This window comes from Engystomops pustulosus, chromosome 11 (assembly GCF_040894005.1).
Source record: "Engystomops pustulosus chromosome 11, aEngPut4.maternal, whole genome shotgun sequence".
Taxonomy (NCBI): domain Eukaryota; kingdom Metazoa; phylum Chordata; class Amphibia; order Anura; family Leptodactylidae; genus Engystomops; species Engystomops pustulosus.
The window spans coordinates 590185-613294 of record NC_092421.1 but is presented as its reverse complement, the minus strand read 5'-3'; positions in this window follow the sequence as shown (position 1 = coordinate 613294).

Sequence of the window (23110 nt, the reverse complement as noted above, 5' to 3'; positions counted from 1 at the left end):
GGAGAACCGCTATACCTCATCATTTCTTGCCAACACCACCTGCTGGAGACCTGCCAGGCTGTAGGACAGCCCTCCGGTTCCCCCGTACCAAGCACCGTGACACTAGCGTGCCTAGGCCGCAACCGCCAGCCACTCCGGTATTCCGGGCCCTGGATGTCTCCAGGGCCCCAAGAAAAGGCTAGGCCCCGGTGGGGGATGTTGCACTATCTAACACCGCTGCGCTGTACAGGGCTTTTAGAGAGGTCTGGCGTATTCATGAGGGGGCGGGTTTGGGGGCGGTGACCTTCGCATATCCCCATTTGTGGCTGGCGTCCTCTGTATTTATTGCTATTTTGTGTGAATATTTTCTTCTAGCGGTCCGCTCTGATCTATGGTGGAATCGAGGAATAAAACCGCACTAAGGAGGTTCTGGTCGATTCCCGTTGGAAGTTGTCTGCTTTTAGAAATTGTGTGGAGTAATTTTCTATGTTCTGTGGACTAAAAGGTGAAAAAAACATCCCAAAAGGAAGAACTTATACAATAATTGGAGCTACGGTCAGAGTTTTTAAAAAATTCTCTCTATATATTTTCTAATTGTTGTACATAGTGAAAATGTTTCCTCTCAATAATTGTATCAAGAGAACATGAAATCTACGAGGATTGCAATCATTTATCAGAAACTTGCTGATTATAACATTTTCACCATATTTAAACATTTTTTATGAATAAATGCAAAACATATCGACCAATATTTACCACAAACGTGAAGGGTAACAAGTCATGAAAACTGGGTAACTTCTGGCGGGTAAGTCACAGCTTTGTGCAGTTATAACCTCAGACATTTATACAGAACAGATGTGAGAGATCGGGTTTGGCCCGGAAGCACTTAAATGGTTAAATTAGACCCCAAACCGTCCCAAAGGGGTTAATAAAGTGAGGGCTTATTTTTTGCATTTTTCGTGACCCCCGTCTTTGGTGGCTTTACCTTTTTTGATGACATTTTATTGACTTTTTTTTGGGATATTTAAAGAAATAAATTCTGTCTTTATGTTTAACCCTTTTTGCGTTAGTTTTGCCGTTCACTGTACAAGGATCATGGGATCATGTAAGATGTTTTTCTTATTTCCATCTTCTGGGCGCCTGGTCGTAGGCGATGCTTTTTGATTGAATTTTATTCCTTTTTTTGTGGCTTATGATGGATAAAAGTTATTTCATTCTTTGGTGTTTTTTTAGGTTTTTATGGTGTTCCCTATGCGGGTTCACTGATTTACACTTTATATGTAAAGGTGCCTTGTGTGACATTTTAATTCATTCCATTTTTATTTTTTACTTTTTTTTACATTTTTCTTTTGATCACTTAATTCAGCCAATTCCCTTGGAGAGGCTGACGAGCAGACTGGTGGGTCCCACGATTATGATGAGGGGTGAGGGGATACAATGTTCTTTAGACGCTGTGGTCGTCATTAATGCAGTATCTGAAGAGTTAACCACCAGCAAAAAAAAACAAATGAAATAAAGCTCTGATATTTTGGAACATTCAGTAAAATCCACAGAGTGCACTGAGAGTCTGCACACAGCAATGAAGGAAGCATCCGGGATTATTATTAAGGCAGTGAAAGCACATGGGAATATATGCAAGAGATGGTCCATATGGATGGATGAAATTGGGTGCAGACATTAACCCTGTGCCCTCCATTCCTTTTCTTCTAACACCGCTAGCACCCATATGACCTCCTTTTTTCAAAACCAGGCCCCCTCCTCCTCTCACAGTCAGTATCCCCAATCCACTTCTTGCCCTGCTTCTAACACAGCCAGAAACCCAAGGGCCCCTCCTCCCACAACCAGCACCCACAGACCCTTCTCTTTCTGAAACAGAGAGCCTCCATACCTGTATAGGGTACTAGTCGACTTCATGCAAACCCAAGGGCTGCCAACCTTGACTGACTGCTCGATCCTGCCAAGGGTCCTGCAAGCCTGCCCCAGTATATAGCCAGCCCGTGCCCTGTATATGGTCAACCAGCCCCATTATATAGCCAGCCAGTCCCCTGTATATAGCCAGCCAGTCCCCTGTATATAGCCAGCCCGTGCCCTGTATATGGTCAACCAGCCCCATTATATAGCCATCCAGACAACATTATATAGCCAGTCAGTCCCCTGTATATAGCCAGTCAGTCCCCTGTATATGGTCAACCAGCCCCAATATATAGCCATCCAGACCCCATTATATAGCCATCCAGACCCCAGTATATAGCCAGCCAGTCCCCTGTATATAGCCTGACAGCCTCCTTTGCCCACCACATAGAAATAATACTCTGTTCTCACCTCTCCGGTGCCCCCCGCAGGGCCTCTCCTTGATCCAGTCCCGCATACAGTGACTATTTATGGTATAATTATTTTTTCTAGGTGACCCCAGAGAGTCAGGATTAGAGAAATCAAACAACGGGATTAATATGAAGAGGAGCGCAGGTGAGTAACTTTTTCCTTCTAATTGTTCCTTCTGTTTGATCTAAAGTATAATCACATGAATTGTATTTTTACATAATGCATCTTTTGGGAAAATTATATATACGAGAAGTAATATTTTTACTATAATCCAGTAGCTCTAATTATTACTGTTTAAGTCATTTGTTTTTAGAATAATTTGCCCTTTAATATCCTTCAGATGTTGACATTGTAAATTCCAATTTAAAATTACCGTATATACTCGAGTATAAGCCGAGGCCCCAAATTTTACCACCGAAAACTGGGAAAAACTATTGACTTGAGTATAAGCCAAAGGTGGGAAACGCATTGGTCACAGCCCCCTGTAGTATATAGCCAGCCAGCCCCCAAGCTGTATATAGCCTGCCACTCCCCCAGATGTATATAGCCTGCCAGCCCCCAGTAGTATTTAGCCAGACAGTCCCCATTAGTGTATAGCCTGCCAGCCCCCCAGATGTATATAGCTAGCCAGCCCCCTGTAGTATATAGCCAGCCAGCCCTGAGTATTGTATAGCCAACTAGTCCCCTGTAATATATAGCCTGCCAGCCCCCTGTAGTATATAACCAACCCCCTTGTAGTATATAGCCAGACAGTCCCCATTAGTGTATAGCCTGTCAGCCCCCAGTAGTATATAGCTAGCCAGCCCCTGTAGTATATAGCCAACCAGCCCCGAGTATTGTATAGCCAGCCAGCTCCCAGTTGTGTACAGCCAGCCACCAGTAGTATATAGCCTGCCAGCCACCAGTAGTATATAGCCAGCCAGCTCCCAGTAGTGTACAGCCAGCCAGCCACCAGTAGTGTACAGCCAGCCAGCCACCAGTAATATACAGCTAGCCAGCCCCCTGAAGTATATAGCTAACCAGTCCCCTGTAGTATATAGCCAGCCCCCTGAAGTATATAGCCAACCAGTCCCCTGTAGTATATAGCTAGCAAGCCCCCTGTAGTATACAGCCAGCCAGCCCCCTGTATTATATAGCCAGCCAGCCCCCTGTAGTATATAGCCTGCCAGCCCCTGTAGTATATAGTGTGCCAGCCCCCTGTAGTATATAGCCTGCCATCCCCCTGTAGTATATAGCCTGCCAGCCCCCTGTAGTATATAACCAACCCCCTTGTAGTAGATAGCCTGCCCCCATGACGTCCCTACTGTTTTTCTTAGCCAGCAGAGGTGCAGCCAGGCGTTCCACCGGTTGGTAGAGCACATGGCCGCGCCTCTCCCGGCTAATACAGCAGAGAGAAAAAAGAAGAGAAGTCACGGGGAGCTGCACGGAGCATTGGGAGCACCGGAAGGTGAGTGTGTAAGTTTATCTTTTTTATAGACTTGTGTTTAAGCCGGGTGTGTGATATTTCCAGCTCATTCTGTTTCTCTAATCTCCTCAGATCTTTATAATTTTGCTCTTAGCTTAAAATGTGAATAATTTTCTATTCTTTGTGCATTTCACTGCTTAGCCATTATTTACTGCATATAGTGATGACTGGGGAATGGGATTTGCTCCAAGATTTTAAGAATTGGCTTTGATTCTTCAACTGGAAGAAGAAACTTGATCCATATGTTATACCTTGGAGTAAGTCCAAAATATGTCTTCTGGCCTTTACCTTGAGAAAAAGGAAAATGTATTTAGGGATTTATAATGAAGGCAACGTGGGAAAAGTGAGGAGAAATACAAAGAAAATGAGTGTTACAGCCCCCCCCCCTCCCCCCCACCTAGATAAAGGACATTACCACCCGGATAAATCCAAGCAGCTCCGCATACAGAAAGATAAACTTTCATCCAACTTACCGTATATACTCGAGTAAATAAGCCCCAATCAGCTCATACTTAAGTATATACAGAAATAACATGAGTTCTCACTCTCGGGCGCTGTCCCCCGCGTCCTCTTTTCCGTGCCGCAGCTCTTCGGGTTCCCGGCCGGCAGATGCGCGTTCATGCGATCTTCAGGCAGAGGAACTATGAGGCGCCTGTGTTGCCTCCTGCTAACGTCATAGTTCTGTGCCGGCAGATCCCATAGAAATTCTACCTTGGTCTGAACCCAAATTTCTTGCCTCCTTCCAGCTCCTCTGCATATTTATTATTCCTGATACATAAATATTATATATTATATACAGTAAAGACCAAAACAGGGGACATAATAATAACAGGAAAAGGGCCATGCTCCAGCCGGCAAACGCATCGTCCATATGATAAATCTCAGTCCATGTCATTAGGCACCGTGCACATGACCAGGCACAGCGCCGGACTTCACCCCCGGGGTTAGGAGCACATTTTCAGTCCATGTCATTAGGCACAATGCACATTACCAGGCACAGCGCTGGACTTCACCCCCGGGGTTAGGAGCACATTTTGAGTCCATGTCATTAGGCACAGTGCACATCACCAGGCACAGCGCTGGACTTCACCCCCAGGGTTAGGAGCACATTTTCAGTCCATGTCATTAGGCACAGTGCACATGACCAGGCACAGCGCCGGACTTCACCCCCGGGGTTAGGAGCACATTTTCAGTCCATGTCATTAGGCACAGTGCACATCACCAGGCACAGCACTGGACTTCACCCCCGGGGTTAGGAGCACATTTTCAGTCCATGTCATTAGGCACAGTGCACATGACCAGGCACAGCGCCGGACTTCACCCCCGGGGTTAGGAGCACATTTTCAGTCCATGTCATTAGGCACAGTGCACATCACCAGGCACAGCGCCGGACTTCACCCCCGGGGTTAGATACACATTTTCAGTCCATGTCATTAGGCACAGTGCACATCACCAGGCACAGCGCCAGACTTCACCCCCGGGGTTAGATACACATTTTCAGTCCATGTCATTAGGCACAGTGCACATCACCAGGCACAGCACCGGACTTCACCCCCAGGGTTAGAAGCACATTTTCAGTCCATGTCATTAGGCACAGTGCACATTACCAGGCACAGCGCCGGTCTTCACCCCCGGGGTTAGGAGCACAATTTCAGTCCATGTCATTAGGCACAGTGCACATTACCAGGCACAGCGCCGGACTTCACCCCCGGGGTTAGGAGCACATTTTCAGTCCATGTCATTAGGCACAGTGCACATGACCAGGCACAGCGCCGGACTTCACCCCCGGGGTTAGCAGCACATTTTCAGTCCATGTCATTAGGCACAGTGCACATTACCAGGCACAGCGCCGGTCTTAACCCCCGGGGTTAGGAGCACATTTTCAGTCCATGTCATTAGGCACAGTGCACATGACCAGGCACAGCGCCGGTCTTCACCCCCGGGGTTAGCAGCACATTTCCAGTCCATGTCATTAGGCACAGTGCACATGACCAGGCACAGCGCCGGACATTTTCAGTCCATGTCATTAGGCACAGTGCACATCACCAGGCACAGCACCGGACTTCACCCCCGGGGTTAGGAGCACATTTTCAGTCCATGTCATTAGGCACAGTGCACATGACCAGGCACAGCGCCGGTCTTCACCCCCGGGGTTAGGAGCACATTTTCAGTCCATGTCATTAGGCACAGTGCACATGACCAGGCACAGCGCCGGACATTTTCAGTCCATGTCATTAGGCACAGTGCACATCACCAGGCACAGCACCGGACTTCACCCCCGGGGTTAGGAGCACATTTTCAGTCCATGTCATTAGGCACAGTGCACATGACCAGGCACAGCGCCGGTCTTCACCCCCGGGGTTAGGAGCACATTTTCAGTCCATGTCATTAGGCACAGTGCACATGACCAGGCACAGCGCCGGACATTTTCAGTCCATGTCATTAGGCACAGTGCACATCACCAGGCACAGCACCGGACTTCACCCCCGGGGTTAGGAGCACATTTTCAGTCCATGTCATTAGGCACAGTGCACATCACCAGGCACAGCGCCGGACTTCACCCCCGGGGTTAGGAGCACATTTACAGTCCATGTCATTAGGCACAGTGCACATGACCAGGCACAGCGCCGGACTTCACCCCCGGGGTTAGGAGCACATTTTCAGTCCATGTCATTAGGCACAGTGCACATCACCAGGCACAGCACTGGACTTCACCCCCGGGGTTAGGAGCACATTTTCAGTCCATGTCATTAGGCACAGTGCACATGACCAGGCACAGCGCCGGACTTCACCCCCGGGGTTAGGAGCACATTTTCAGTCCATGTCATTAGGCACAGTGCACATGACTAGGCACAGCGCCGGACTTCACCCCCGGGGTTAGGAGCACATTTTCAGTCCATGTCATTAGGCACAGTGCACATGACCAGGCACAGCGCCGGACATTTTCAGTCCATGTCATTAGGCACAGTGCAAATCACCAGGCACAGCACCGGACTTCACCCCCGGGGTTAGGAGCACATTTTCAGTCCATGTCATTAGGCACAGTGCACATGACCAGGCACAGCGCCGGTCTTCACCCCCGGGGTTAGGAGCACATTTTCAGTCCATGTCATTAGGCACAGTGCACATTACCAGGCACAGCGCCGGACTTCACCCCCGGGGTTAGGAGCACATTTTCAGTCCATGTCATTAGGCACAGTGCACATGACCAGGCACAGCGCCGGACTTCACCTCCGGGGTTAGCAGCACATTTCCAGTCCATGTCATTAGGCACAGTGCACATCACCAGGCACAGCGCCGGACATTTTCAGTCCTTGTCATTAGGCACAGTGCACATCACCAGGCACAGCACCGGACTTCACCCCCGGGGTTAGGAGCACATTTTCAGTCCATGTCATTAGGCACAGTGCACATCACCAGGCACAGCACCGGACTTCACCCCCGGGGTTAGGAGCACATTTTCAGTCCATGTCATTAGGCACAGTGCACATCACCAGGCACAGCGCCGGACTTCACCCCCGGGGTTAGGAGCACATTTTCAGTCCATGTCATTAGGCACAGTGCACATCACCAGGCACAGCGCCGGACATTTTCAGTCCATGTCATTAGGCACAGTGCACATCACCAGGCACAGCACCGGACTTCACCCCCGGGGTTAGGAGCACATTTTCAGTCCATGTCATTAGGCACAGTGCACATGACCAGGCACAGCGCCGGACTTCACCCCCGGGGTTAGGAGCACATTTTCAGTCCATGTCATTAGGCACAGTGCACATGACCAGGCACAGCGCCGGACATTTTCAGTCCATGTCATTAGGCACAGTGCACATCACCAGGCACAGCGCCGGACTTCACCCCCGGGGTTAGGAGCACATTTTCAGTCCATGTCATTAGGCACAGTGCACATGACCAGGCACAGCGCCGGTCTTCACCCCCGGGGTTAGGAGCACATTTTCAGTCCATGTCATTAGGCACAGTGCACATCACCAGGCACAGCGCCGGTCTTCACCCCCGGGGTTAGGAGCACATTTTCAGTCCATGTTATTAGGCACAGTGCACATCACCAGGCACAGCGCCGGTCTTCACCCCCGGGGTTAGGAGCACATTTTCAGTCCATGTCATTAGGCACAGTGCACATGACCAGGCACAGCGCCGGACTTCACCCCCGGGGTTAGGAGCACATTTTCAGTCCATGTCATTAGGCACAGTGCACATGACCAGGCACAGCGCCGGACTTCACCCCCGGGGTTAGGAGCACATTTTCAGTCCATGTCATTAGGCACAGCGCACATTAACAGCAGTTGCGGAACTAGAAGCTGATGGGCCCCAGTGCAAAGTCTGTGCCAGGCCGCTGACTATAATGTGTGGTGTATAGTAATAGTCTTCTCATATGGGAAAGTGACACCATAAGGGCCCCCTAAGCCTCTTGGGCCCTGGTGCGACCGCAACCTCTGCCCCCCCTCAAGTTATGCCCCTGATTACCAGGCACAGCGCCCGACTTCACCCTCCGGGGTTAGGAGCACATTTCCAGTCCTCAGACTTCCCCACACAGCAAGGCTCAGCCTTGGGTCTGACATTCACTGTGTCCCACTGAGCTACACACACAGGTAGGTACCACATACCTCTTCTCCTAGCACAGGTGGCTTTACATAGGGCTGTAAGCCCTGGCCTGGAACATGTGAGCAGCCATCCCACCAAGCACTGTGACTGCTCCAACTTACAGACGACCCCTAGTTACAGACAGACCTCTGGATGTTGGTAATTTCCTGTACTTTAGCCTTGGGCTACAATAATCATCTATAACAGTTATCACAGGCGTCTGTAATGAAGCTTTATTGTTACTCCTGGTTCTTATGACGACTCAACATTCTTAAAATCCAATTGTCACAGAGACCAAAAACATTTGGGGTTACAATGATAAAATATACAGTTCTGATTTATGATCAAACTCAACTTAAGAACAAACCTCCAGAACCTCCCCTGTACGTAACCCGGGGGCCTCCTGTATATTTATATGTATGTAAGTCAGGGTTGGTGGTATTGGACCCAGTGAAGCTCGGCGGACGATGACGTAAGCCGACACCTGGGAGCGGAGTCTGAATGGCAGCCGGAATTCACCAGAGCCCAAAGTAAAGAGGGTGGGACTTGCTGTGGAGGGTAAGGACAGGCGGCACAGGATCGAGGTCAGGAGTGTAGCAGGAGGTCACCATGAATAATACACAGCTTTCTCTAAGGCTGTGAGGCACAAAGATCCGGCAGGGGGCACAGGAAGAGGCCGGCGAGTGCCCACCCTAGGAGGTGCGCACCCCGAACCACAGGAGACCCGCTGGAGCGCGGAGAGGTTATACTTGTGAGGCGCTGCATATTGAAGCAAACACCCATCGCTAACACCCACAGTGCGAGGGGCAAGGTAAACCCTAAAGAGCTGCAGATTATAGTAATTATACAAGGATAGTAAATTAGAGAATTGCTTATTTCTGCTTAGTGCACATTGTAATTGTACAACCAGACGCACAAGGGGCAGAATAAAGGGAATTACTATATATTGGATCTTTGTTCATGTAAATCTGCTGCGCTGGAACCAAAAACTGCACAAATCTCATTTGGTTTAAAAGTTTGTGGACTGGAAGAGCGAATATTAACTTGTAATAACCTCAGATGTCAACCTGGATATTGGAAGAGTGAAAACGGAGCAGAACTTTTTACTACAGGTATTAGATGGCGCAGGTGGTGCACAAAGAATGTGCAACTAAGAGGGGGAAGTGCAGCCCGGAACCGAGAGGAATATTTTATGGATAATTATCAGAATCTCTCATTATAAGCTGCTGAGAAGATAGAAGGAAGGCAGCAATGTATCGGAGAGACCTGAGTATCGGACACATTTATGTTGTTAATGTTTCCCCTGTGAATCCCCTCTGTCCTGTGCCAAATGTCATTGTTGTTTGTTCCTTGGCGTGGCGCCTCTGATATGAATAGTTGTGTTTTCGGGAAGCTGAGGTTATTAATTCCCCATAAGATGAGGCACCGATCACATCCTCAGCAGCCGTAACATATAATCTACAGCCAGAGGCGTCAGTGCAGACGAGGCACCAGGCTGAACGCGGTGACATCCGACTTCTTCATCAACAAACGAACAGGAACGTCTATAACAGTGACCCCCGGGGGGGCGGCGCGGATTATTCAGGGTCACATGTGAGGTCATTGAGGAGGCAGAGATCTGCAGGTCATTCTCTGGACTCCTCTATTTCTCCCTGTTTGCACCTAAATTAAAGAGGCTTTCCAATAACATTGGGGCAGATTTACTTACCCGGTACAGTCGCGATCCAATGGCGGGTTCTCCGACGCTGATTCGGGTCCGGCCGGGATTCACTAAACTCCGTGCACCCGATATCCAGCAGGTGTCGCTGGTGAGCCGAGGTCCGCCGGAGTTCACCGGAGTTCACCTTCTATTTCTTGGTGCAGGTAAGTGCGTGTCAAGCGACACTTTTTTAACAAAAAAGAAAATACATCGGTTTTTCCGCCGGCCACGCCCTCCGATTTCCGTCGCATAGAACCCGGCGCCAAAATCTGATCGCGTGCACCAGAATCCCGGTGGAATTCGGCGCAAATCACAAATTGTAGGGAAACCCGACAGAATCGCGCAATTCGGACCCTTAGTAAATGAGCCCCATTAATATAAATGTGGATATTCGTACATACCTCTGCCTCCTGAACCATTACAACATTTTGGGATTTCTTCATCATGTGTAATAGATCTGCTTTTCAAACTCATGGGACTTGGGATTAGTTGGAGTTTTTTTTATTGAACTTAAAGGGGTCGTCCACTTTCAGCAAATAATTGATATGGTTTGTGTAAGGAAAAGTTAAACAATTTTCCAATCTACTTTCTGCATCAATTACTCACAGTTTTCTAGATCTCTGCTTGCTGTCATTCTATCAGAAGGTTTAATGTTTACTTCCAGTGGATAGAAATCTGACCATGGTCACACAGGTGCACGGCTCGTTATATCACACAGGTGCACGGCTCGTTATATATCACACAGGTGCACGGCTCGTTATATATCACACAGGTGCACGGCTCTGGTTATATATCACACAGGTGCGCGGCTCGCTATATATCACACAGGTGTACGGCTCGTTATATCACACAGGTGTACGGCTCGTTATATATCACACAGGTGCACGGCTCGTTATATATCACACAGGTGCACGGCTTGTTATATCACACAGGTGCACAGCTCGTTATATCACACAGGTGCATGGCTCGTTATATCACACAGGTGCATGGCTCGTTATATCACATAGGTGCAATGCTTGTTAGTATCATGGAGAGTTATCAGAGCTGTGTGATATAACGAGCCATGCACCTGTGTGATATATAACGGGCTGCGCACCTGTGTGATATAACGAGCCGCGCACCTGTGTGATATAACGAGAGCCGTGCACCTGTGTGATATATAACGAGCCATGCTCCTGTGTGATATAACGAGCTGCACACCTGTGTGATATAACGAGCCGTGCACATGTGTGATATATAACCAGCCATGCACCTGTGTGATATAACGAGCCGTGCACCTGTGTGATATATAACGAGCCGTGCTCCTGTGTGATATAACGAACCACGCACCTGTGTGATATAACGAGCTGTGCACCTGTGTGATATAACGAGCCGTGCACCTGTGTGATATAACGAGCCGTGCACCTGTGTGATATAACGAGCCGTGCACCTGTGTGATATAGCGAGCCGTGCACCTGTGTGATATAACTAGCCACGCACCTGTGTGATATAACGAGCCGCGCACCTGTGTGATATAACGAGCCGTGCACCTGTGTGATATAACGAGCCGCACACCTGTGTGATATATAACGAGCCGTGCACCTGTGTGATATATAACGAGCCGCGCACCTGTGTGATATATAACGAGCCGTGCACCTGTTTGATATAACGAGCCGCACACCTGTGTGATATATAACGAGCCGTGCACCTGTGTGATATATAACGAGCCGTGCACCTGTGTGATATATAACGAGCCGCGCACCCGTGTGATATATAACGAGCCGCGCACCTGTTTGATATAACGAGCCGCGCACCTGTGTGATATATAGCGGGCCGTGCACCTGTGTGATATAACGAGCCGTGCATCTGGGTGATATAATGAGCTGCACAACCGTGTGACCATGGACACATTTTTATTGACTGGAAGTAGACATAAAAGCTTCCTATAAAATGACAGCAATAGGGTAGGATTTAAGGTTTCCTCTTTTAGTGTGCATTGGCTGCGTGTTTCTAATCAATGCAAAGGATGACTCCGACAAATTGCTGATGCTGTTGCTCCGGGCAAAAAATCAGCACGGCGCAGGTTTAATTGGTTTCACAAATCTATATAGAAAAACAAGAGAGAAGCAGAAGAGGAGGAGAATACTAATCAGAACAACTCATGGTTCCCAGCTAGAGATGAGCGAGCACTAAAATGCTCGGGTACTCGTTAATCGAGACGAACTTTTCCCGATGCTCAAGTGCTCGTCTCGAATAACGAGCCCCATTGAAGTCAATGGGAGACTCGAGCATTTTTCAAGGGGACCAAGGCTCTGCACAGGGAAGCTTGGCCAAACACCTGGGAACCTCAGAAAAGGATGGAAACACCACGGAAATGGACAGGAAACAGCAGGGGCAGCATGCATGGATGCCTCTGAGGCTGCTTAATCGCACCATTATGCCAAAATTATGGGCAACAGCATGGCCATGACAGAGTGACCGAATGAGGCTAGATAGCAACTAAAACATGCAATAATTGACCCTGACACTCTAGGGGACGGCATGCAGAGGCAGCGGCAGCAGTGGCAGGCTAGAGAGTGGCATGGCGACATACCCTAAATGGACTCAGGCTTCAAACCAATGGGTGGCAGAGAGGAACCAAAGGAGGTGAGCAAGAAGCGCTCAAATAATATCGGTACATGATAAAAGTTTGCCAGTATATTTTGTGGATTACACAGCAGGGTGGCGACAAAGTTAACATGGAAGCCATGAAAACAACCCAAAATTCTGCCTGACACAGCACGTTTGATAAGGGGACCATGTATGGAGGCAGTGAACTAGTAGTAGATTAAAGGTGCTGCAGTTAAAACTATGTTAGTTGGATCTTGGGATGGAGCTGGCGCTCCGCTGCCAGGCGAGCTTTCGCCAATCCAAGCCCCTGTCTCTAGGCTACTCCCCAAACAGCACTTCTAAGAACCTTTCGGATAAGATCAAGTGTAGTAGCGTTCTTATAAGTTTAGGATATGCCGGGTGAGGGGAATGTAAACAGATGCGCAAGAAGCGCTGAAATAATATCGGTAAATGATAAAAGTTTGCCAGTATATTTTGTGGATTACACAGCAGGGTGGCGACAAAGTTAACAAGTTTGATGTGGAAGCCATGAAAACAACCCAAATTTCTGCATGACACACCTCGTTTGATAAGGGGACGATGTATGGAGGCAGCTATATGGACGACTTTTGGAGGTAGCAATGGAGACAACGTGTGGAGGCTGCTATGGAGACAATTTAATTTGGATAGTGCCTGTATGTGGCAGTCCAAAAAAGTTTTCAAACCAGAGGAGCAGGTAGGTGGCCCTCCAGAAAAATGAAATAGATTGAGTGCCTGTATGTGGCAGTCCAAAAAAGTTTTCAAACCAGAGGAGCAGGTAGGTGGCCCTCCAGAAAAATTGAATAGATTGAGTGCCTGTATGTGGCACTCCCAAAAATTGTTTAAAACAGAGGACCGGGTAGGTGGCCCTCCAGAAAAATTAAATGAATAAAGTACTATAGCTAGAGCCAGTGGGCCCTGTCAAAAAATAGCCAGTTTCCTCTGCTTTAGTGTACAAAGAGGAGGAGAAGGAGGACAATGAGGAGGAGTGGATAAATTATTCAGGTTGAGCTTCCTTCACCTGCTGGAGATTGGAAATTATGAGAAATCCAGGCTTTATTCATCTTAATAAGCGTCAGCCTGTCAGCGCTGTCAGTCGACAGGCGTGTACGCTTATCGGTGATGATGCCACCAGCTGCACTGAAAACCCGCTCGGACAACACGCTAGCGGCAGGGCAGGCAAGAACCTCCAAGGCGTACAGCGCCAGTTCGTGCCACATGTCCAGCTTTGAAACCCAGTAGTTGTAGGGAGCTGTGTGATCATTTAGGACGATGGTATGGTCAGCTACGTACTCCCTCACCATCTTTCTGTAAAGATCAGCCCTACTCTGCCGAGACTGGGGACAGGTGACAGTGTCTTGCTGGGGTGACATAAAACTGGCAAAGGCCTTGTAAAGCGTACCCTTGCCAGTGCTGGACAAGCTGCCTGCTCGCCTACTCTCCCTCGCTACTTGTCCCGCAGAACTACTCACTCTGCCGCTAGCGCTGTCAGAAGGGAAATAGTGTTTCAGCTTGTGCACCAGAGCCTGCTGGTATTCATGCATTCTCACACTCCTTTCCTCTCCAGGGATGAGAGTGGAAAGATTTTGCTTGTACCGTGGGTCCAGGAGAGTGAATACCCAGTAATCGGTGCTGGAATAAATTCTTTGAACGCGAGGGTCACGGGATAGGCAGCCTAGCATGAAATCTGCCATATGCGCCAGAGTACCAACGCGTAGGAATTCACTCCCCTCACTGGCCTGACTGTCCATTTCCTCCTCCTCCAACTCCTCCAACTCCTCTTCTTCTGCCTATACACGCTGAACAGTGAAGGACTCAACAATGGTCCCCTCTTGTGTCTCGCCAACATTCTCCTCCTCTTCCTCCTCATCCTCCTCCACCTCCTCCGATATGCGCTGAGAAACAGACCTAAGGGTGCTTTGGCTATCTTCTTCCCCCGTCTCTTGTGACAAGCGCAAAGCTTCCGACTTCATGATGACCAGAGAGTTTTTCAACAGGCCAAGCAGCGGGATGGTGAGGCTGATGATGGCAGCATCGCCACTGACCATCTGTGTTGACTCCTCGAAGTTACTCAGCACCTGACAGATATCAGACATCCACGTCCACTCCTCATTGTAGACTTGAGGAAGCTGACTGACCTGACTACCAGTTCTGGTGGAAGTTGACATCTGGCAGTCTACAATCGCTCGGCGCTGGTGGTAAACTCTGGATAACATGGTTAATGTTGAATTCCACCTCGTGGGCACGTCGCACAACAGTCGGTGAGCGGGCAGTTGGAGGCGGCGCTGCGCTGCCCTGAGAGTGGCAGCATCTGTGCTGGACTTCCTGAAATGCGCACAAATGCGGCGCACCTTCGTGAGCAAATCAGACAGATTGGGGTATGTCTTGAGGAAACGCTGAACTATCAGATTTAACACATGGGCCAGGCATGGCACATGTGTCAGTCTGCCGAGTTGCAGAGCCGCCACCAGGTTACGGCCGTTGTCACACACAACCATGCCTGGCTTCAGGTTCAGCGGTGCCAGCCACAGATCAGTCTGCGCCGTGATGCCCTGTAATAGTTCTTGGGCGGTGTGCCTTTTATCGCCTAGGCTCAGCAGTTTGAGCACCGCCTGCTGTCGCTTAGCGATGGCACTGCTGCTGTGCCTAGAGCTAGCGACTGATGGCGCCATACCCACGGATGGTAGTTCGGAGGAGAAGGTGGAGGAGGGGTGGGAGGAGGAGGAGGCATAGTAGGCCTGAAAGACCTGGACCGAGGTAGGCCCCGCAATCCTCGCCGTCGGCAGTATATGACCAGCCGCAGGGTCAGACTCGGTCCCAGCCTCCACCAAGTTAACCCAATGTGCCGTCAGCGATATATAGTGGCCCTGCCCGGCAGCACTCGTCCACGTGTCCGTGGTCAGGTGGACCTTGTCAGAAACGGCGTTGGTCAGGGCACGGATGATGTTGTCTGACACGTGCTGGTGCAGGGCTGGGACGGCACATCGGGAAAAGTAGTGGCGGCTGGGGACGGAATACTGAGGGGCGCCGCCGCCATGAGGTTGCGAAAGGCCTCGGTCTCTACTAGCCTATAGGGCAGCATCTCCAGGCTAAGCAATCTGGAGATGTGGACATTAAGGGCTTGGGCGTGCGGGTGGGTTGCACTATATTTCCGTTTCCGCTCCAGCGTCTGGGGTATGGAGATCTGAACGCTGGTGGATGCTGTGGAGGATCGTGGAGGCGACGATGGGGTTTTTGTGCCAGGGTCCTGGGCAGGGGGCTGACTATCAGCTGACACAGGGGAAGGAGCAGTGGTGTGCACGGCCGGAGGTGAACGGGCTTGGTGCCACTGAGTGGGGTGTTTAGCATTCATATGCCTGCGCATACTGGTGGTAGTTAAGTTAGTAGTGGTGGAACCCCTGCTGATCCTGGTTTGGCAAAGGTTGCACACCACAGTCCGTCGGTCATCCGGTGTTTCCTTAAAGAACCTCCAGACTTCTGAAAATCTAGCCCTCGCCGCGGGAGCCCTCGCCACGGGAGCTTCACTACGTGACACATTTGGCGCTGATGCACCTGCTCTGGCCCTGCCTCTCCGTCTGGCCCCACCACTGCCTCTTCCAACCTGTTCTGGTCGAGGACTCTCCTCCGTCTCAGAAGCACTGTGTTCACCCGGCCTCTCAACCCAGCTTGGGTCTGTCACCTCATCATCCTCCGATCCCTCAGTCTGCTCCCCCCTCGGACTTCCTGCCCTGACAACAACTTCACCACTGTCTGACAACCGTGTCTCCTCATCGTCGGACACCTCTTTACACACTTCTTCCACTACGTCAACAAGGTCATCATCACCCACAGACTGCGACTGGTGGAAAACCTGGGCATCGGAAAATTGCTCAGCAGCAACTGGACAAGTGGTTTGTGACTGTGGGAAGGGTCCAGAAAACAGTTCCTCAGAGTATGCCGGTTCAAATGCCAAATTTTCCTTGGAGGGGGCAGACTGGGGGGGAGGAGGCTGAGGTGCAGGAGCTGGAGGAGTGCCGATTTCGGTGACATGGGTGGACTGCGTGGAAGACTGACTGGTGGACAAATTGCTCGAAGCATTGTCGGCAATCCACGACATCACCTGTTCGCACTGTTCTGGCCTCAACAGTGCTCTACCACGAGTCCCAGTAACTTCAGACATGAACCTAGGGAGTGTAGCTCTGCGGCGTTCCCCTGCTCCCTCATCAGCAGATGGTGTCTCACCCCGCCCAGGACCACGGCCTCTGACCCCTGCAGTAGTTGGACGCCCACGTCCCCGCCCTCGTCCTCTACCCCTAGCCCTCGGGTTAAACATTTTGAAAATGAAAGTTATAACTTTAATTTTTTTTTTTACTTTTTTTGTGTTTTTTTGTGTTTTTTTTTTTTTTTGGTGTTTTTTAGTTTTTAAAACCAAACGATGCTATCCTATTGCTATGGCTATTTTCTAGCCAAGTATGAAAGCACACTACTATGCCAGATGAGATGACGCTGAGTTATGAAAAAATAAACGTAAAATAAAAAGGAAATGGCAGACTGTGCCTAATTGAAATCCAACCCCTAATAAATTTTCCCACTTCGGTCTTTGCGATGGATATGTGCGTCACTAAGCGCTAAACACAGCGGTCGCAAGTCTCACTACAAATTCCTCACAATTTGCTAGTAGATGCACTGCAACAACTACAGCCACCAGCAGATCAACCAGAAATAAAATATATATAACGCTATTGTAGGCGTAATTAAGACGTTTGTATTCTCCTATGGCTATTTTCTAGCCAAGTATTACAGCACACTACTATGCCAGATGAGATGACGCTGAGTTATGAAAAAAATAAACGTAAAATAAAAAAGGAAATGGCAGACTGTGCCTAATTGAAATCAAACCCCTAATAAATTTTCCCACTTTGGTGTTTGAGGTGGATATGTGTGTCACTAAGCGCTAAACACAACGGTAGCAAGTCCCCCTGCTAATTCCTCACAATATGGTACTAGCTGCAAATAAAAAAAAAAAAAGTAGAACGTTATTGTAGCCCTAAGAAGGGCTGTTGGGTTCTTTGAGAATCACTCCTGCCTAACAGTAAGCTAATAGAACACCCTAAAGCTTTCCCTGACCAGCAGCAGCTCTCTCCCTAGCGGCATCCAGACAGAGAATGATCCGAGCAGCGCGGGCAGCGGCTAGTCTATCCCAGGGTCACCTGATCTGGCCAGCCAACCACTGCTATCCACGTGTAAGGGTACCACGTCATGCTGGGTGGAGTGCAGAGTCTCCTGGCTTGTGATTGGCTCTGTTTCTGGCCGCCAAAAAGCAAAACGGCGGGAGCTGCCATTTTCTCGAGCGGGCGAAGTATTCGTCCGAGCAATGAGCAGTTTCGAGTACGCTAATGCTCCAACCAGCATCAAGCTCGGACGAGTATGTTCGCTCATCTCTATTCCCAGCTCATGAAGTCTTTTGATTGGAGAACTCCCCTGCTGTCGCGCATTGGGGCTCATTTACTAAGGGTCCGAATTGCACGATTCCGTCCGATATCCCGACGATTCCGCCGGGATTTTGGCGCAAGCGATAGGATCTCGGCGCAATCCTCCCGGGATGGAAATCGGGGGGCGTGGCCGCCGGAAAACCCGACGGACTCGGAAAAACTGCCGTATTTAAAAAAAAAAAAAGTGTCGCTTGACACACAATTACCTGCACCAAGAAATAGAACGTGAACTCCGGCGGACCTCGGCGCAGCAGCGACACCTGGTGGATATCGGGCGCACGACCTTAGTGAATCCCGTCCGGACCCGAATCAGCGTCAGAGAACCCGCCACTGGATCGCGACTGGACCAGGTGAGTAAATCTGCCCCAATGTTACTGGAAAGCTTCTTTAATTTATGTGCAAACAGGGAGAAATAGAGGAGTCTAGAGAATGACCTGCAGATTTCTGCCTCCTCAATGACCTCACATGTGCACTGGACATGCCCCTCCCCCTTGTGGAAAATAAGCTCTGTGTTTCATGTCTCTCTTTTGAAGAAGGTGGGTTCAGCTGGGGCTGCGCCTCCCCTGGATTCTGAGTACAAGGTCTCCCAGTTTTATATACACTCATAATGTTTGAGGGGGACCCTTCAGTATTTGGTGGCCTGGGAGGGCTATGCCGTGGAGGATAACTCCTGGGGCCTCTGAGGTGTCTGCACCCAGATTGGTGGCCACTTTCCACGGAAGGGGGGGGTACTGTCAGGACTTGAACCGGCGTCCTTTGGCCTTTCTAGTTGGTTCTCTAGCACTCTTTTTGTTGTTGGTGTTTTTAGGTCTCAGTTGTCTTAATTTGTGTTATCCTTTTAGGAGTGGCCATGTCATTTATTATCTGCTAGGTATTCTCTGCAGATTTTCCCTGGCTCTGTTCTGGTGGAACTTCTACATTTCATAGTAGCTTGTTTCTTTGACTATGGTGAGACATTCTGTGAAGTTTGTCTGTTCTCTTGTCTTCACTCACCACTTTCCCGTCTGTTCCCCTTTGTCTGTGTTCATTTTATAGCGAGTGCTTTGTGGTTCTGCTCTGGTTGTTACCCGTTATTCCTGTCCTCCCTTTTGCCCTCCTTTGTGTACACAGTCTGTGGTTCTGTGCATGCTGGGATTGCTAGTTTGCCATGTTTCTCTTGCACCAATTGTTTTGTTTGGGGGGCCCAAATTTAGTGCACCAGACCCTGGTATTCTTTAGTCCTTTTCCCTAATATCTGGAAAGGTCTTCATGTTCAGAAAGAGAGAGAAATTGTCAGGTCCAGCACTAGCAGAGGTAAGTTGACCATCACCCACAGGCGGGGACAGTTTTCCCTTTGCACTTTCCCCAGTTTTTTCTTTTTTTACATGCATTCCTGCTTCTTTATAAGCTGTGACACCAGCCTCCTGCCCCCCTCCCCCAGTATATAGCTTGCCAGCCCTCTACCCCTCAGTATATAGGCAGCCCCTGACCCCTGTATATAGCAAGCCCATGCCCCCCATTATATAGCCAGACACTATTATATACTCATCCCATGCCCTCTGTATATAGCCAGCCAGACCCCTGTATATATCTAGCTAGCTCCCCATTATATAGCCAGTCCATGCCCCCCAGCCAGCCCCTAGTATACAGCCAACACCTAGTATGCCTAGTACTTAAAAAAATAAAGTAAAAACTCACCTTTCCGATGCTTGCCGCAGGTCCTCTTCTAGTTCTGGAAGCGGCAGGTCCACGTGTGCTGGCCGCATACACACTGAATCCACCGCCGCTGATATCTTACTGTGCATGTGGCCGGTGTCCATGGACCTGCAGCTTCCAGAACTAAGAAGAGAACCTGCGGCTTATACTTGAGTATATACGGTAATAGATAGATCATCAGCAGCAGAAGAGTCCACTGGGGCCCCAACCTACCAAAATTTAGTTAACCCCTGGCTCATGAGGTACATACTCTTGGAACTGTATTGTCCCACTATCTTTTACATTTTGCACCCATTCATTTGCTCCCTCCTAGTCTGTCCACTTCGTTGCCCAGACTAAGGTTTAGGCTTCCTTTGAAGTTATGTCTCCATTTGTGTTAAGCGCCTCCTTTTCGAGTGACTGTCCAGTTCCCTGTCGCTCCCATCTTAGCTGATGTTTAATATCTCTTTTCTTCATAAGTGCCCAGTTTTATAGTTAGTGACCCCTCTTCTTCTATCCTCAGTTCCCTATTCACAATATTCACTAAATCCTTCCAACCGCTCCACATGCCCTTAGTCTCCCCCCATTCTATTGGCTATCCATGACCTCAGACCCAAACCCCACACACTATCACCCCCCACACACCATCAGCTCCAAATTCCCCCAGTTCCCCCCACATTCCATCAGTTTCTCATTACCTCAGCCTCTAACCCCACAGAGCCCCCTGAAACTCCATCAGCTACCCATGAGCTCAGCCCCTAACCCCACAGAGCCCCCAACACTCCATCAGCTACCCCTGAGCTCAGTCTCTAACCCCACAGAGCCCCCAACACTCCATCAGCTACCCCTGAGCTCAGCCCCTAACCCCACAGAGCCCCCCAACACTCCATCAGCTACCCCTGAGCTCAGCCCCTAACCCCACAGAGCCCCCCGACACTCCATCAGCTACCCCTGAGCTCAGCCCCTAACTCCACAGAGCCCCCCAACACTCCATCAGCTACCCATGAGCTCAGCCTCTAACTCCACAGAGCCCCCAACACTCCATCAGCTACCCCTGAGCTCAGCCCCTAACCGCACAGAGCCCCCCAACACTCCATCAGCTACCCATGAGCTCAGCCTCTAACTCCACAGAGCCCCCAACACTCCATCAGCTACCCCTGAGCTCAGCCCCTAACCGCACAGAGCCCCCCGACACTCCATCAGCTACCCCTGAGCTCAGCCCCTAACTCCACAGAGCCCCCCAACACTCCATCAGCTACCCATGAGCTCAGCCTCTAACCCCACAGAGCCCCCAACACTCCATCAGCTACCCCTGAGCTCAGCCCCTAACCCCACAGAGCCCCCCGACACTCCATCAGCTACCCCTGAGCTCAGCCCCTAACTCCACAGAGCCCCCCAACACTCCATCAGCTACCCATGAGCTCAGCCTCTAACCCCACAGAGCCCCCAACACTCCATCAGCTACCCCTGAGCTCAGCCCCTAACCGCACAGAGCCCCCCGACACTCCATCAGCTACCCCTGAGCTCAGCCCCTAACTCCACAGAGCCCCCCAACACTCCATCAGCTACCCATGAGCTCAGTCGCTAACCCCACAGAGCCCCCTGAAACTCCATCAGCTACCCATGAGCTCAGCCTCTAACCCCACAGAGCCCCCAACACTCCATCAGCTACCCCTGAGCTCAGTCCCTAACACCACAGAGCCCCCCCGACACTTCATCAGCTACCCATGAGCTCAGCCCCTAACCCCACAGAGCCCCCCAACACTCCATCAGCTACCCATGAGCTCAGTCGCTAACCCCACAGAGCCCCCCAACACTTCATCAGCTACCCCTGAGCTCAGCCCCTAACTCCACAGAGCCCCCCGACACTTCATCAGCTACCCATGAGCTCAGCCTCTAACCCCACAGAGCCCCCAACACTCCATCAGCTACCCATGAGCTCAGCCCCAAACCCCACAGAGCCCCCGAACACTTCATCAGCTACCCATGAGCTCAGCCCCTAACCCCACAGAGCCCCCCAACACTCCATCAGCTACCCATGAGCTCAGTCGCTAACCCCACAGAGCCCCCCGACACTTCATCAGCTACCCCTGAGCTCAGCCCCTAACTCCACAGAGCCCCCCGACACTTCATCAGCTACCCATGAGCTCAGCCTCTAACCCCACAGAGCCCCCCGACACTCCATCAGCTACCCATGAGCTCAGCCCCTAACCCCACAGAGCCCCCCAACACTCCATCAGCTACCCATGAGCTCAGCCTCTAACCCCACAGAGCCCCCAACACTCCATCAGCTACCCCTGAGCTCAGCCCCTAACCCCACAGAGCCCCCCGACACTCCATCAGCTACCCCTGAGCTCAGCCCCTAACTCCACAGAGCCCCCCAACACTCCATCAGCTACCCATGAGCTCAGCCTCTAACCCCACAGAGCCCCCAACACTCCATCAGCTACCCCTGAGCTCAGCCCCTAACCGCACAGAGCCCCCCGACACTCCATCAGCTACCCCTGAGCTCAGCCCCTAACTCCACAGAGCCCCCCAACACTCCATCAGCTACCCATGAGCTCAGTCGCTAACCCCACAGAGCCCCCTGAAACTCCATCAGCTACCCATGAGCTCAGCCTCTAACCCCACAGAGCCCCCAACACTCCATCAGCTACCCCTGAGCTCGGTCCCTAACACCACAGAGCCCCCCCGACACTTCATCAGCTACCCATGAGCTCAGCCCCTAACCCCACAGAGCCCCCCAACACTCCATCAGCTACCCATGAGCTCAGTCGCTAACTCCACAGAGCCCCCCGACACTTCATCAGCTACCCCTGAGCTCAGCCCCTAACTCCACAGAGCCCCCCGACACTTCATCAGCTACCCATGAGCTCAGCCTCTAACCCCACAGAGCCCCCCCAACACTCCATTAGCTACCCATGAGCTCAGTCGCTAACTCCACAGAGCCCCCCGACACTTCATCAGCTACCCCTGAGCTCAGCCCCTAACTCCACAGAGCCCCCCGACACTTCATCAGCTACCCATGAGCTCAGCCTCTAACCCCACAGAGCCCCCCCAACACTCCATTAGCTACCCATGAGCTCAGTCGCTAACCCCACAGAGCCCCCCGACACTTCATCAGCTACCCCTGAGCTCAGCCCCTAACTCCACAGAGCCCCCCGACACTTCATCAGCTACCCATGAGCTCAGCCCCAAACCCCACAGAGCCCCCGAACACTTCATCAGCTACCCATGAGCTCAGCCCCTAACCCCACAGAGCCCCCCAACACTCCATCAGCTACCCATGAGCTC